We start from the raw sequence: 15916 nt of genomic DNA on the forward strand, positions 1-15916 counted from the left end.
GCGGAAGGCAGAAAATCAGAATAGAAAGACGTCCCTTTAGAATGGAGATGAGGAGGAATTTCTTTAGCCAAAGTGTGGTGAATCTGTGGAATTCATTGCCACAGACAGCTGTCGTTGGGTATATGTAAAGCAGAGGTTAATAGTTTCCTGACTAGTAAGGCCATCAAAAGTTACAGGGAGAAGGTAGGAGAAAGTGGGTGAGAGGGATAATAAATCAGCCCTGATGAAATGGTGGAGCAGACTCGGTGGGCTGTTCATCATAATTCTCCTCCTGTGTCCTATGGTCTTATAACCTTTTTCTCAATTATCTTTGTGTCATCAGCAAATTTTGCAACTATACTTTCAAAGTCCAAACTAAATTTATTATCAAAGTAATATATGTCACCATATACTACCAAGATTAATTTTCTAATTGGCATTTACATTAAGTACAAGAAACACAATAGAATCAATGAAAAACTGCACACAAGTTGGACAAACAACCAGTGTGCAAAAGATAACAAACTAAATACAAAAAGAAAATAATATTCATAATAAATAAACAAGCAAGAACTATCGAGAACATTAGGTGAAGAGTCCTTGAAAGTGAGTCCATAGGTTGTGGGAACAATCCAGGGTTGGGGAGACTGAAGTTGAGTGAAGTTATCCCCTCTGGTTCAAGGGCTTGTTGGTTGAGGGGCAATAACTGCTCTTAAACCTGTTCGTGTGGGTCCTGAGGATCCTGAACCTCTTTCCTGGTGGTAGCAGCAAGAAGAGAGCATGGCCTGGATCCTGCAGGTCCTTAGTGATGGATACTGCTTTCTTGTGACAGATATGCCTAATGGTGGGGAGGACTTTACCCATAATGGACCAGGCCGTCTCCAATACTTTTTATTAGCTGTTCCATCAATGCCTTCATCCAAGTCAATTATATCCTGCAGACTGTAAAAAGTTAGGATCCTAGGACCATATTTTTTTATAGAGAGAGCTGAATGTTTATTAAGGTTGGTTAGTTTACTAAGGATAGGCAGGAATGTAAAACTGATGTTAAAATCAGATCATCTCTGATCTTGTTGAATGATAGAAGTGGTTTGAAGGGCTGAGTGGCCTACTCCTCTTACTATTCCTAAGTTAAATGGACCATTTTCCTGTTTCTTTTTCACATTTCTGCATAGCATTTTATCTCATCGTCCTATAAAATTAGCTGTGTGTTCACAGTTTACTGCTTATTTCAAATATTTTCATGTAATGCACTTAGCTGCAATGCTTTGAGTCAAACAAAAAGCTGACTGCTGTTGTATTCTGTTTAACAATTTCTGTTCTATTAATAACGATATTCACATCAGGAGCTAATTTTATTGGAAGCATTTAAATAGCTAAATTTAAATGCTGATTTGTTATCAATGAACACAGCCAGCAGTACCTGGCATTAGTAACACACAGGATAAGGTGAAAATCTGATTTCATGCCAATATCCCATTAACAGAATTGAGAGAGGCAGATAATAGTCCTTTACACTTTGCTGTTCTCTTTAAACTTTTATTTGCTCATTATGTGTTTGCAGTTATTATAATTGAAGTAAATAATCACCATGATATTTTTGATAAGTGTTCAATTACACAGAAGAGCTTAAGATTGTGATCAGAACTTTTCAACAATTCAGGGGCTCACTCAACATCCCTGACTTTTGATCAAGACCAATAAGCATTAGTTGAGGCTGCTCTGAACCATTCAACACTTGGAGAGTCATTATTCGCCCCAGGGTATTATCTAATGAGTTGCAACTTGTCAGTACATATCAGGAGATAAGACTGGACACACTGTACACTTACTCAGCAGTACTGAGTAATTCGAATAACAGAATCTTCTTCAAATATTTCTGTGAAATATACACTCAGTGGCCATTTCATTAGGTACAGGAATGGAACTTGGCGTGGTCTTCTGCTGCTGTAGTCCATTTGCTTCAAGAGTCGACATGTGGTGTGCTCAGCAATGCTACTTTGCACACCACTATTGTAACGCATGATTATTTGAATTACTGTCACTTGCCTGTCAGCTTGAACCAGTCAGGCCATTCTCCTTTGACCTCTCTCATTAATAAGGCATTTCCACCCACAGAACACCTGCTCACTGGATGTCTTTTTGTTTCATAGCACCATTCAAGAGACTGCTGTGTGTGAAAATTCCAGATCAGCAGTTAATGAGATACTCAGACCACCCCATCTGGCACCAACAATCATTCCCTGGTCAAAATCACTTAGATCAAATTTCTTCCCACTCTGATGCTTGATCCGAACAACAATTGAACTTCTTGACCATGTCTTCACGCTTTTATGCATTGAGTTGCTGCTTAACAAGGTGTGCTTAATATAGTGGCCACTGAATGTATATCAAATATGGAACACATGATGCAGCCTCCACTGTCATTAACGGGGAAGCAACCCAATCATTTCCACTCTGGTCAGGAAAGATGGCGTCATTGTTGTTTTTTGCTTTTCGCATTTTCCTTCATAGTGTATGTTCTTCTTTGAACCGAAGTTAGCTGTGAGTTCCACTAAATATACCCATAGTCATTTAACATTGTGAATATTGATATACCAGAAAGCTGGTACAGTACAGTATGTATTGGTTCTGACTGTTGCCTGTGAATGTCATGAGAAAGTTGGACTTTCTCCAGGACGTGGCCACACATCTATCAGTTTATACCAACACCCCATATAAACAAACACTGCACCTCCAAGCACATTCAGGTTCTGATATTCTGCAACTCACCATAAATTGCATCGAATCCCTTCAAGGTGTTCGAGAGCATTTGGTAACAAACTGACAGTGAAACATCTGACAAACACACTCTGCTCAGGAGCTGTATTCCCCATGACCAACAGGATGAACAGGCATTCAGAATTGTCAGAAATGGTGTGATGTAGGAAGTGCAGCGGGTAGTTTTCCACATTGCAAGTGTCTGCAATCAATCCGTTGGCATTGCTTAATGGATAACTGTGGGCCAAGACAGTACTGCTCTTCTTCAGCACAATGGGCAACACCGTTATGTTCATCTGGCAGGGTGGGCACAGCCTTAGTTTAAGCATTCATTCAAAAAGTGGCATTTCTGATTGGAGAATATGCAATTACTCTGGGGTCGATACAACCTTCCTTGCTGAATGTAGTTGATCTTATGCTGCATCAGTGTGCCAACAAGAAACTGCTGGTTTCTTGCTGGCCACCATTTAACAATGTGTGGTAGAGAGCATACTGACATACAGAATGGCAGTGTGGTACTCTAGCTGCAGCAAGACAGATCACAGAGCACTCCAAAGGGTGATTAAGACAAATCAGCCTATCATCGGGCCTCAACTACGGACCTGGAGAAAATCTACAACTCTCGGTGTCCAGGGTGCAGTTGTAACATCATTAAAGACCCATCCCATCCCAGACAATGTCTGTTCAATCTCCTGCCATCTGGTAGAAAATACGGAAACACCTTAGCCAATTCAGTAAGACTGAGAAACAGCTTCTTCCCAAGGGCTGTTGTGCAGCTGAATAATGCCACCGCCCCGGCTTGCCAGTGGTCTTTGAGTGTTATGGACCATCGGAGTCACTTGTTGCATGTAATATGGGAGTTTTTTTAATTGTCATACCACATGCAATGTAAGTACCTGTTTTGCTCGGACTGGAGTAACGGCGCAATCTCATTGACAATAAAGTTCTATTCTTTTCTAAACTGCGGAAATGTGGACAAGCTCGGCACCTCACACAAACCAGCCTACCTTCCCTGGACTCTGCGTACACTTCCCGCAGCCAACATAATCAAAGACCCCACCCGCCCTAGGCATTCTCTCTTCTCCCTACTGCCCATCCCCATCAGGCAGAAGATACAAAGCCTGAAAGCATGTGCCAGCAGGCTCAAGGGCAGGTTCTATCCCTATTGAACCCAAGTACAACACACAGACTCTCAACCTCGTCATATGCCCTTGTACCTCACTGTCTACCTGTACTGCATTCTCTCTGGAACTGTGACACTTTATTCTGCATTCTGTTATTGCTTTGCCCTTGTACTGCAACAATGCATTGATGAAATTAAACAATCCTTAAGGGTGGAATCAAAACTAAAGTTCTTCGCTGTACCTTGCTGACAATTGCACGATGGAAGATGTATTTGAGTAAATAAGGCAAGTCTTTTGTGATAGCTGATGGAGCTGATACCTCACAGCTAATCTAGAGACCTAGAAATTGATCTTGACCTCTGGTGCTGTCCACATGGCGTGTGCACGTTCACCCTGTGACCATCTGGGTTTCTTCCTGTCCCATTCCAAAAGTGTGGGGGGAGTGGGTAGGCTAAGTGATTAGTGTAAAACTTACCCCTAGTAAAGGTGAGTAGGAGACTATGGGAAGTACTTGGAAGGAAGGTGCAGAGAATAAAAAATTGGATAGGAAGCACATCTACAATTATTCACTTATTCCATCAGTGACACATAATGGCAGCAGTTTGTACCATCTATAGGGTACACCGCAGCAACTCACCAAGACTTCTTAGACAGCACGTTCAAAACCCACATCCTCTACAGCTAGAAGAGCAGGGACACCAAAGACATGGAAACCCCTCTACTTAGAAATTGCCCTCTTACCCACACTCCTTCCTGACTGGCAAACAGATCCCCACAGATCAAAATCTTGGAACACACTCCCCAACAGCACGGTGGGTACACCTACCCTCAAGGACATCAGCGGTTCAAGAAGGCAGCTCACCAACACCTTCTCGAGGGCAGCTAGGGATGAGCAATTAAACGCTGGCTTAGCTCACGTCTCGTGAATGAAGAATGGAAGAAAAACAGGTGGATATGCTGGGCCAGATGGACTGTTTTCATGCCAGGGAACTGCACGACGGCATGCGTCTTTGCAAACTGAGTATGAAAACGGGCAGGGTGGGGTAGAGGCAGCTTCTGAATTGAGTAGCAGGAGTTCTGGTCTGATGACCCCGAAATACAAATTCTTCATAGTTACCAGAGTATTTCTCTTCACCAAAGGTTGAAATTACTCTTTCTTGTGAAACATACAAAGGCCACTGAGCCTCGGCATTCTTTTCATGTATTGTATGTTGGACAGTTGTGATCACAACCTCACTTTTTTTGAAAAGTGATTCACAAACCATTCTGATTGATTAATGTCTAAAATTGAACAGACTACCTGCCCCTTTGGAATAGAGACACAAACCAAATAATCAGTCCCCAAAATAGAGTAACAAAACAGAATAATTACAAAAAAAACTTGTCAATATCCGGAGGAACTGGTGTCTTGAGTGTTATGGACCCTGGGCACCCAGATTTGCCCAGGGCAAGAATATGAACGAACTTCAATGGTATAAACAGATCAATCAGATTATCTTAAAAGTGAGTCAAATACGTAAAAGTTAAACACAACATTTATTATGGATGGTTTGTGCAGAAGTACAATTTGTATCACACCATGCTTCATCCAAACCGCAAATCCCAAACACAACTAATCAAAGAAATTAATTTCCAGATGGGTATAAATGCTATTACCCAGAAACCACAAGAGTAGAGTTGTTACAGTAAAACAGAGCGTTCCTTTCTTGTTTATAAACTCTGCATTTAAAATTGTAAAAATTCCCTTTTCTAAAAAGCTTCCCTCAGCAGTGCTGTAGTCTTCTGCTGTATGTCATATAAACTTTACATCAACCTCTGGTCTGGAACGCAAGGTGGTGGTTAAAACTCTGCACCAATGGTTTCTCTCATAAAAGGTTCAGTTAAAATGAGCCTGTCCAAACTCTCTACAAATTGAATAAAATCTCAAATGGGAACTCCGTGGCATTTAAAAAGACCATTTTTTAACAACACATGAGTCATTCTTTAAGTCCTCCAAACTGCACCGTTGGGTTGCACAGGAATGATATTTACATCCCTGTATTTTTCTATCAAAGGCAACTTCAACTGCAGCTTTCTACTGTGCACGATGAGGCAGTTTCACTTCCCACACTAGGATGTGGTTGGTAGAAGAATTCTGAATAACTCTCAGTGCAGCTTTTAGTAGTTATTTGATCAGGCAACTTCAATCAATCTGCATGGAAAATTGTACAGGTTACTGGAGTATGAACTGCAGTATACCGTCAACCAGCAGAATTCTCCCTGCCTGGCAGAGGACAATGTGAAAACTATAAACAGTTACCAAACCATGTTTCATTGTAAGGTGAGAGGAGGTGAGCTATATTAATGAAGTGAACATAACAATTAGTTTATCAAAGTCAGTAAAAAAAACTAATTCCTGTTTTGTTTCTCTCTGCTATTTAATCTTTAGGAATGTTGTTCATAAATAGGTTTATGAATTTGGTGAAAAGATCCCGAGGAAAATATTTAAATACTGTACCTTCTGTATTTTATATGCAGAGTAAATAAAAAGCAACGTACATGCTATGTAAGATGTTCTGATCTTACACTTTGCACCTTCCATCCAGTGCCAATTTATCAAAGTACCTTTAACACAGTAACATGCTTTGAAGGCAAAAGATATGCACATTTGAATTGAGTGAGAATTGCACATTTAATAGTAAATATTATCATTTTAAACTCCATATAGTTGGTGCTTGCAATACTAGTGCTTATTTAAATTTCTATCTCCACAGGGTTACTGGACTGACAAAACAAATGTTCCAATGGTCCAACTCTATCCCTGGGATCTCACGGGATTCCCTCTTACTGTGCACATAGATCTGCACGGCATTGAAGGGGCCAAATGGTCCAGATCATTTAAATGTATTGAATATGCTTTGTTTTTCAGTTTCCTTGTGGGTCGGCTGGGTCACTGAACAGCAGAGTAGATCCCTGGGTGGACTGAATACTTAAGCTGGTTTGGTTTCTGTGGACAAATTGGATGAGTGAAGTGGATTAGGCCTCTGGGTGAATCAGATTGCTGAATTGGAATGGCTCCTGTGTGAACTGGATTGCTGAGCTGGGTTCCTTCCCATTGGATTACTGAGATGATCTAATTGCTGAATGGACTGGACCACAGGGGTGGCTGGGCTAGGTGACTGAGCTGCAGCTGTTGCCAGAGGGATCAGATCATTGAGCCGATTGCTCCACTGGGTGGACTTGATCACCGAACTGGATCTGCTTGCTGGGTGGACTGGATCACCGAACTGGATTGCTTCACCGGGATCTCCATCACTGAACTGATTTGCTTTACTGGGTGGACTGGATCACTGAGCTGGAACCCTGGGAGGATTAATTCCTAATCCCCACGTGCACCATGCAAACAAAGCAGATTTAACATTAAATGGACAGATATTATCACAGTACATTGCCCACAATGAGGATGATCACCTTGGATACATTCCACAGGTGAGATTAGGGACAGATACAGCCTCTTTCACATTAAACAGAGATGCTCAGAATTCAACACAGCTATTACATCCTGTAAACATCTACAAAAAACAAAATTACGATGCACCACAGAATAAAAGATAGGGACAACTTTCCGATCTAGACAGCAGTGTCTGTGGTTTACAGATTCCACTCGGGGTGATGAGGTATAACAGTTTCCTTTCGGGAAGAGAAAGTTCTCTTTCTGGACCAGCACATGTCTCCACCTCGTGAAGAGCATCAGAAGGGTTGTTAACATGGCAGCGGACGTTTGAGCAGCTTTGAAACTTTCTTTCTGAAACCCCTTACTTCATAACATATTAACGGAAATTTCACACAAGACTTGATCGGCTTGCTTTCTGGCCCCAACAGGAGTACTCGGTAGTTGTGCACTGTCATTGAGAAGTCTAATAAAGCAAGATCACGAAATAAATTGCGTAACACTACCACACAAAGTGCCCTCAATCATCTGGGCATCATTTTTGTGCCACAGCATTCGAGTGGTAGTACCAACTCCCCAGAGCTGGTGGCACACAGTGCTAGACTGCATATAGTGAGATATGGTAGTATAGTGGCTTATAGCCAGGAACAAATGTCTGTGAGCGTCATAGATAATGGTTCTGGAACCTGCAAGTCAAGGTGCTAAGCCTACGATATACAGTGTGATCCAGTTCTCTAACAGGACGATATAGAACATTTAGTACCCCTGACCAATGTTCCCCCTAAGGTGTGTGCACGTGCTCAAAAGGCTGTCACCCTCTACCTCCCTGGCATGTTAAGCATATTTCATGATTGTACACAATCACATTTCCTTTTCCAGTTTCTGATGCGGGTGCTGTTGACAACGTGGAGTTTGTGATGATTTGTCTGCAGATTTTAGAACTGGCTTATTTATACTGCTTTTATTTAAGAAATTATTGATTCACTGTGTCGAATTCCATAAAAGCAAAGGGCGTGAAGCACAAAAGAACCACTAGTTTACTTATAGCAGAATGGCTTAATAAAACAGCATGGTGTAAGGACAATATCCCACATACCATCAGCCTGTTAATAGGACAATATCCCACATACCATCAGCCTGTTAATAGGACAATATCCCACACACTCTGCGTGGTGATAGGACAATATCCCACACACCATCAGTGTGGCGATAGGACAATATCCCACACACTCTGCATGGTGATAGGATAATATCCCACACACTCTGCGTGGTGATAGGGCAATATCCCACACACCATCAGTGTGGCGATAGGACACTACCCCACACACTGTGCGTAGTGACAGGACGATTTCTCACACACCAGCAGTGTGGCGATAGGGCAGTATCCCACACACTCTGCATAGTGATAGGGCAATATCCCACACACCATCAGTACGGTGCAAGGACAAATTTGTATACATTTTCAGAATGTTGCAAATATCAGTTCCTGTACACTGCCAGATTTATATGGTACATTTCTTAATTGAATGCTCCAATGTTGTGATCAGAAATTTCTTTGCCTTACAAATTTACAAAGCTAAAACACAAATATATGAAAGAGCCCTTTAAATTTGGTAAGTGAAAGGGAATAATTAAAATTTCTTCAGAAACATCTCATTTCTTTCTGAACAGCCACAGGCAGTTACAGTATGGAGTCTCTTAAAAAGCAGTGAAAGGCGTAATGTGAATGTTACATGTGCCCACTGTGATTTTTGCTGACTTTCAATTTTCCCTTGGTTTTGTAAAGATCTATTGTTTAAAGAACTAGTATCAAACCTCAAAGGTTTGTGCTCTGTTTCAATTCTCGTTGCTGTCTTCTTTATAAGGTAGCCCTTCTACTTCTATTCTCATATTAATATCTACCCCTGTGTCTACCTTCCAGAAGTACAATTACGCTCTGTGGGAAACCAAAGGGCAGTAAGCTCTAAATGCATTTACAGGGTAGAGATCTGGGTTGAGTGGATTGGAGTGAACATTATCAGGAGAAGTTTAAGAAGACTGGGGCATTCTCTTTTATTTAAAGTCAAACTCACAATTTCTGCTCTACACTCCAGTAATCTGTGAATCCCAACAGGAAATCAGATATTGAATGGAAAAATGGTGGGCTCTTATCCAGCACCTTGCCCTGATCCAGTGTGGTACAATTTTCCATGGATAACGCAGCTGTGCATTGCACAATTGTTTCTCACACCAAACTCATCAATCAGTCCTTGAACTGCTTTGTGCTGGGTTATCAGTCTGGTAACTGGCTGGTCACCAGGCTCGGTTAGATGGCTGTCACTAATTGTGCTTGATTGGCTTAAAGAACAGGCTCCATAAAAAAAGTCGTAGCCAACCCAATCTTGTGCTATTACTGCTAAACCTACCGTAGAAACCAACATTCACAAATTCTTGTGGAAAAAGAACTGTAAATATCCTAAAAAGTACTTTCAAGAGATCGCAAGAGCGATCGGGGTTAAAGATTTGTGGGACTTGATTCTCAACAACTTTATTTGTAGCTACATTTCAGGTTTCAAGAGCTCAAGTTACTTTTTCATTTAATTTTTCTTCCTCTTCTCTACTTCCGATGCCTTACACAATGAGTGGAGGTCAATGCAGTTCAAATATTCCATGACATCGGGGGGGATCCATAATCCAGAGCAGTGTTCCCAAAAGAAAGTCTCTTAAAACCTGTCATTACTTTAAAGAAAGAAGAAAAAAACAGAAATCAGTGGTATGCTGTGTACGTTTTTAACAACACTCCCACACCTCCCAATCCAACTCATCCCTGCATTAAACCTTTAGTGAAAGGGATGCAGTGAATCAGTATTCATACAAAGTGAACAGGTCACCTCCACTTGCTGGTGATGGGCAGTAGATCCTTTCCGATTTCCACTGCCGCCAGAACGACAGCACCCAGCTGTGATCCCTAGCAGCACCTGGTCTTGGTCTTTTCCCAATCCTGCTCTCATTTTTGGAGCCCATTAAGAGTTACAACTACACGGTCCCTCCAAGCACCAGATCTGGACTGGACTTGAGCTTCTTGCATTCAAAACAGTTGTCCAGGGCTCATAGCAATGATATGCTAATTCAGTGGACGTTCCAGATGTTCTGCAGGAGTCTCCAAGGAAATTGGGCTTCCCTTTAGGCTCTGGATCCCATACATTGAAATATAATCCCGATTTCAATTACAGAAGATGCCCTGAAGAGAAACATGAATCACCTTCCAGACAGAAAAACATGGGGTGGAAAATACGTGGCATCTCTTCTCGATAACTGAAAAATACATCTGCGCCGCCGAGCAGCTGAGGGCAGTGGAGTCTGAAGCAAAGGTTGGCAGGGTAGGAGTGATGCTGCAGGGATCCCAAACTATGGGGGAAACAGTGACTCCCCTTCTGTACTCCACGCCCCTCCCTCCATTGACAGGGTCGAACTCTGGCTTCACCGGGCCTCTCCAATTGTCAATCCTACAGGAACACTCCGACAGCCAGCTCAGCCATACTCCCAGGCCGCCACAACTGTTATGCAGTTGAAATGTTCGTGAGATCTCTGACAGTCACGCACATTCAAAAACATTATTTAAAAGAAATTAGCAATCAAACTACTAGAAAGGAAGCGGTAGAGATTGGCCAGGATGTTGCCCATGTTCCTTTCCTCCTCCTACCCATCCTTCAGGGATGCTACCTCTTTAATCACCTTGCCCATCAGTCACCCATCATTACCAAAACTCTTCACCCTCCCCACCCCAACCGTGGTTCCATCTGTCGATTGCCCAAGCTTTAAAGTTATGAAGAGAGGCTGTCTTTGGGACAAAGGAGAATGAGGGAAGGTATTAACGAAGGCATACAAAATGAGAAGTTGAGATAGTGCATGCAAAAACAGAGACATTTCCATCAGCAGAAAGAGTAGCAGCCACAGCGGGTGGAGTTAAATAACTGGGAAATGGATTGGACAGCAGTTGAGGCACCTAATAGACCGGTGGAGACAAAGGCCCTCGTCACATTTAAAAACAACCTGAAGAGCCACATAACAAGAGATATGCAATGGAATGAACGTGGGTCGTTTTTGATAGGCTGGATACAACTGGCCAAATGGTCTGCTTCAGTGCTTTCAAATTTCACACTTTTTTTAGGTTAATCACACTGTTAGGATACTAATAAAAGTATTAAAAATAAAAAACAAAAAAACAAAGGAAGAAACTTCATGCATTTTAATTAAAATCAATCCAAACTAATTACCTGAACCTAGAGCAATTGAAAAGTAAAGAAACTAGGATTAAGGAGAAATTTCAGAAAATGATCCCCCCCCCCACCCCCATCCCCAGCAGTGAAACAGGATCCAAGGAGGGAGTGCTCAAGAGACCAGACTGAAACTAATAGGTTGTAGGAGCTGCTGGAATGTGGATCTGGAGGAGGTGAAATAGCCCAGCAGGATTTAGGCAATAGATCACACATCAGTCAGCACTGCAGCAAGAAAGCTACAGTGGCCTTGATTCTGACCTTGTGAACTGTCTGTAGAGCCTGCACATTGTCTCTGTTTCCCAGATGTTCCAGTCTCTTCCCAGTTTTATTTTTATTGCAATACAGCGTGGAATAGGCTTTCCCCTTCAAGCTGCACCACCCAGCAAACCCCCCAAATTAACCCTGACCTGTTTGGCACGCACTAGAAGGGCCGAGATGGCCTGTTTCCGTGCTGTAATTGTTATATGGTTATATGTTATATAATCTTAGGGAAATTTACAATGACCAATTGACCTATCACCCGGTACGTCTTTGGAGTGTGGAAGGAAACCAGAACACCCGGAGGGAACCCACACATTCACAGGGAGAGCGTGCAAGCTCCTTACAGTATCTTCCATATCGGAAGATGTGCTGGTGGGTTAGTTGCCTCCTGTAAATTGCTCCTGGTGAAGGCGAGGCAGAGGAGAATCTGGGGGTAGTTGTTCAGCATGTGAGAGAATAGGTGAGAGGGAAATAACCCTACAGTTAATTAAAAACAAAAGAACTGTACTTACAGTGCACAGTGATTCTCATTATGTTCCAACATGCTTTACACTTAGTGTGGCACATTCAACGTTCACAGATAAGTCATGATCAAAGTACATATATGTCACCATACACAATCCTAAGGTTTGTTTTCTTGTGGGCAATCACAGTAAATACAAGAAACACAGTAGAATTAATGAAAGACTGCACCAAGCAGGGCGAACAAAGAACCAGCGTGCTAAAGATGACAAACTGTGCAAATACAGAATGAATGAATAAATAAATAAATAGACAATAAATATTGAGAACATGAGATGAAGAGTCTCTGAAAGTGAGTCTAAAGGTTGTAGGAACAGTTCAGTAATGGGGCAAGTGAAGTTGAGTGAAGTTATCCCCTCTGGTCAAGAGCCTGATGGTTAGGGGGTCATCACTGGTCCTAACCTGGTGGTGTAAGTCCTGAGGCTCCTGTACCACCTTCCCGATGACAACAGCAAGACAGCATGTCCTGTGTGGTGGGGCTCCTGAATGACGGATGCTCTCTTCTGTTGCAGCGCTCTGTTTAGACGTGCTCAATGGTGGAGAGGGCTTTACCCATGATGGACTGAGCCAAACACACTACTTTTTGTAGGATTTTCCATTCAAAGGCATTGGTGTCTCTTTAACAGGCCATGATGCAACCAGTCAATACACTCTCCACCACATCCATAGAAGTTTAACAAAGTTTTAGATGCCTGCTCTTTACATAATTACACTTAATAAAACTTTATCTGTAACAAGCAGGACACAACCAGTCCTCACGGAGGGGGGCGGGGTGGAATCAGAGGTGGAGAGGGTCAGCAACTTTAATTTCCTTGTGGCGTCATCATTTCAGATGAGCTGTCCTGGGTCCTGTACTGGTTGGGTCCTGCTTGTTACGGATAAAGTTTGTCAAGCAGGATCTCCCAGTGGCCAGCCATTTTAATTCTAATCCCATTTCTTATGCTGACATATCAGTCCATGGCCTCCTCTGCTGCCAAGACAAGGCTACTCTCACGTTGAAGGAGTAACATCTCATATTCCGTCTGGGTAGCTTCCATCCTGATGGCATAAACATCAATTTCTCTACCTTCTGGTAACTTTGTTCCCCCTCACCCCTTCTCCCATTCCCCATTCCGGCTTCCCTCTCACCTAACCTGCCTATTACCTCCCTCCAGAGTCCCTCCTCCTTCCATTTCTCCCATGGTCCACTCTCCTTTCCCATGGGACTCCTCCATCTTCTGTCCCTTTGCTTTTTTCACCGGTCACCTCCAGCTTCCTGCTTCACCCTTTCCTTCCCCTCACATGGCTTCACCATCACCTTCCAGCTTGCACTGCTCTCCCCACCCCCACCACCTTATCCAGACTTCTCCCTCCCCCCCAGTCCTGATGAAGAGTCTTGGCGGAAACGCTGACAGCTCACTCTTTTCCACAGATGCTGCCTTCTCTGTGGTAATGTGGATGCAAGTCAGCCAGTTAAAGAACATAACCACGGTGGGCTGAAGAGGCCTATATTGAAGAAGAGTGTTCTCGATTCGCAGCATTTGCTTATCGTTGTGGGCACCCTCTGATGGTATTTCAGAATATTTGCTTCCATAAACATGGTTGATATTACAAACTGAAATAATGGCTGGTCTGAAACATCTGCTGAGCACTTTTCTGTCCTCTCAAACATTGTTACATAAACGGTGAGTCTGATCACTTGGGCAATAGGACAGGATTGCTGAGATTATATCATGTAACTGGGCAGATGGCAGATCAAATACTTGCCTTAATTTATTCCACTGAGAGAAACCAAATGACATTTATAGGACTGATGCATACTGGTTTCACTAAACAGACCCTCTGCAGGCATGAAAAAGTTCAAAGTCAGACATGGAAAATCAACCCTCTTGAACGCATTCCCCAGTCAACAGAAATAAATAAGGCTGGGTGTCTGCGATATTCATTATTAAAGAGGACAGTCAACTGTTAGCAAAATGCAGCTTCTTCTTCAGACCCCACCCAGGCAGCAAACAGTGATCTACTTAAAATAGAAACGTTGGGTCCTTTATCATCAGCAGGACCGTTAAAGAACCATGTCCACAGTGACTAACCAAACACCAACTATCCTATTCTCTGGTGCTTAGAGAAATAAAGTTAAACTGCACAGAAATTTCCCTTTGGCCCAAATCTCCATACCGACCCAAGATGCCCATCCAAGCTAAGTCTCATTTGCCATCATTGACCCAAAACCTTCTCAGCCTTTCCTATTCAGAGACCTGCCCAAGTGTCGTTTAGAAGTCTTTTAAAACAGTTAATGTACACTTTGTCCACAGTCTTCTGACACTGACCATGAAAATATCCATCTACTTAAATGTTGTGAATGCCTCTGCCTCCATTACCCACCCAAGCCATGTGCGTTCTAGATTCCAACTACCTTCTCACATCTCTTTTTACCCTTTCACTCCTCACCTCAAACCTATGTTCTCCAGCTTTAAGAAACTTGTTATAGGGTAAAGTTTCTCCCTGTACTCCATCAGGCTCCCTATTATTGTGGAAGGAAAACAAACACACCCTTCTCATACTGGAAGCACTTCATCCCAGGCAGCATCCTGGTGAATCTCCTCTGCACCCTCTCCTGTGCAATCACTTCCTTCATACAGTACGCAACCCAAACGTATCAGTGGCCCAGCCAATGTTTTTTCTTTATTTGTTTATTGAGATACAGCGTGGAATTGGCCCTCCCAGCCCCTGAAGCTGTGCCATCCAGCAAGCCCTGACTTAACCCTAACTGAATCACGGGACAATTTACAATCACCATTTCACCTACCAACCTGCACCTCTTTGTGGGAGGAAACCAGAATACCTGCTGGAAACCCATGCAGTCACAGGGAGAAGATACAAATTCCTCACAGACACCAGCAGGAATTGAACTGGGGTCACTGTTCTATAAAGCACTGTGTTAACCACTGAGGTAATGTGCCGCCCCAGGTTTATAATGTTGTCTAAAACCTGCTGGATTATTTCACATTCTTCAAGCTCACATTCCACCAAATCCTCATTTAACCTCCTTGACTTTGGTCCCTCATGCACGGTTTTCTCTGACACTCTTCTCTCTGCTAGGACTGTACACACCAGCTTTGTAGCAAAAAAAAAAAGCACAACAGCGTCCCTTCCATCTCAGGCAACTGAAGAAATTCAGCATGGGTCCTCAAATCCTCAAGACTTTCTACAGGGGCACCATTGAAAGCATTCTGACTGGCTGCATCACCGCCTGGAACTGGAACTGCACCTGTATCAACCTTGATCGCTGGGCACCGCAGAGAATGGTATGGACAGCCCAGCGCATCTGTGGATGTGAACTTCCCTCCATTGAGGACATTTACAGCAGCAGGTGCAGAAAGGCAGCCTGGAAGATCATCGGGGACACCAAACATCCCAACTAAAAACTGTTTCAGCTGCTTCTGTCTGGCAAACGGTACCACAGCATTAAAGCCAGGAGCAACAGGCTACAGGACAGCTTCTTCCTACAGGCCATTAGACTTTTAAATTCACATGTCTGTACATTGCGATGGAGTCATAACCCAAAGATTTTCACTCCCTCATGTTGTGGGATGGATGTA

General features: G+C 42.9%; 1 protein-coding gene across 1 annotated transcript in view; it reads right to left on the minus strand.

Annotated features, from left to right (window-relative positions):
- Positions 1-5380: 5380 nt before the first annotated feature.
- The window catches only part of dtd1 (D-aminoacyl-tRNA deacylase 1), a 174566-nt gene continuing 164030 nt past the window's right edge, over positions 5381-15916 (minus strand). Inside the window, exon 6 of the mRNA XM_072265590.1 lies at positions 5381-10011. The gene's annotated coding sequence lies outside the window, so the exon portion shown is untranslated. The remainder of the gene's footprint in view (positions 10012-15916) is intronic.

Source organism: Mobula birostris, chromosome 8, assembly GCF_030028105.1.
Source record: "Mobula birostris isolate sMobBir1 chromosome 8, sMobBir1.hap1, whole genome shotgun sequence".
NCBI lineage: Eukaryota > Metazoa > Chordata > Chondrichthyes > Myliobatiformes > Myliobatidae > Mobula > Mobula birostris.